Genomic DNA, 1,904 nt, shown 5'->3' with positions numbered 1-1,904 from the left:
AGCTGGTTATTTTTGGATGACTATGGAGACAGACTGCATCCAGTATGTTCGAAAATGCCACCGCTGTCAGATACATGCAGATATGATAAAGGTGCCTCCTAACGAGCTCAATGCAACAAGCTCACCATGGCCGTTCGCCGCTTGGGGAATGGATGTCATCGGACCTATCGAGCCTGCCGCATCAAACGGGCACAGGTTCATTCTAGTGGCAATTGATTACTTCACCAAATGGGTTGAAGCAGCATCATATAAGGCAGTGACCAAGAAGGTCGTGGCGGACTTTGTCCGCGATCGTATCATTTGCCGATTTGGCGTCCCAGAGTCAATCATCACTGATAATGGTTTCAATCTCAACAGCGACCTGATGAAAGCAATGTGTGAAACCTTCAGGATCAAGCACAAGAATTCTAGAGCCTACAGACCTCAGATGAATAGAGCTGTAGAAGCAGCCAACAAGAACATCAAAAAGATACTAAGGAAAATGATAGAATAACACAAGCAGTGGCAGGAGAAGCTATCATTTGCTCTATTGGGATACCGTACCACAGTCCGCACATCGACTGGGGTGACACCTTTATGTTGGTTTACGGTACCGAGGCAGTCATCCCAGCCGAGGTAGAAATTCCCTCCCTGAGAATTATGCAGGAAGCAGAACTTGAAGGTGCAGAATGGGTAAAAAGTCGCTACGAGCAATTAGCACTTATAGACGGAAAAAGACTGAATGCAGTTTGCCATGGTCAGCTTTATCAGAATAGAATGACCAAAGCTTTCAACAAGAGAGTTAGACCAAGACAGTTCGCGCCAGGGCAATTAGTACTGAAAAAGATTTTTCGGCATCAAGATGAAGCCAAAGGGAAATTCTCTCCCAACTGGCAAGGTCCGTACATGGTTCACCGAGTTCTAACCGGGGGAGCCCTCATACTCGCAGAGATGGATGGAGAAGTCTGGCCAAAGCCAATTAATTCAGATATAGTCAAACGCTATTATGTGTAATCGTTATGATTTCTGTATGATGTAATTTGAACTACGCCTGACCTGATTCCCGTTTAAGAGGGGATACGTAGGCAGCCCTATGGGTTCGGTCACAATTCAATAAAATTTTCATTTCCCCCGACATTGGAAACTGGGGCAGAATTTTGAGGAGGACCCTCAAAATTCCGAAGTTGATCTCCGCCAATCACCGCGCGCAGCCGTCAGAGGCATCGGCCCAGTAAATTGGGGCAGAATTTTAAGGAGGACCCTCGAAATTCCGGAGCAAAAGAGGTTGCGATATCTTGAACCGTGTCGCAGTCGTCGGTTCATCTAAAAAACATTTTATCTATTACGTATTTACATCATATTTTATTATTTTGCTAAATCATGCATAAATACTATCAGAACAGCTTTGTCAGCAACGCTACCCCAATGTAAGCAAGAGCCGAGTAGGACAAGCGCGGTCCGCAGGAAGACAAACTAACCTTCCCCCTTGACAAAACTCGCAATCCTTCTTTGAATGCAAGTACCCCAAGACATAGAATCATCGGATACGGTTACAAACTCATACTTTTCAGGAATACAACTCCCAGAATCATCACCTATTCTCAAGTGCTACTCGCACGCAACATCCCAGCCGCCATAGTGACAATCAACTAGCAACTATCGTCTCTCAGCTAAGAAATTTTGTCACTCTTCACCTCTATTTTCTTGCACTGCATAAGGCTTTTTCTGTCTTTCGAGACTAAGCATTGTCTCCATCTGCATTTTCTTGCATTGCATAAGGCTTTTTCTGCCTTTCGAGACTAAGCATTGTCTCCATCTGCATTTTCTTGCATTGCATAAGGCTACTTTTCTGCCTTCTAAGACTAAGCATTGTCTCCATCTGCATTTTCTCGCACTGCATAAGGCTACTTTTCTGCCTTCCGAGA

Source organism: Nicotiana attenuata, unplaced genomic scaffold, assembly GCF_001879085.1.
Source record: "Nicotiana attenuata strain UT unplaced genomic scaffold, NIATTr2, whole genome shotgun sequence".
Taxonomy (NCBI): Eukaryota; Viridiplantae; Streptophyta; class Magnoliopsida; order Solanales; family Solanaceae; genus Nicotiana; species Nicotiana attenuata.
This window is presented reverse-complemented; position numbering follows the sequence as displayed.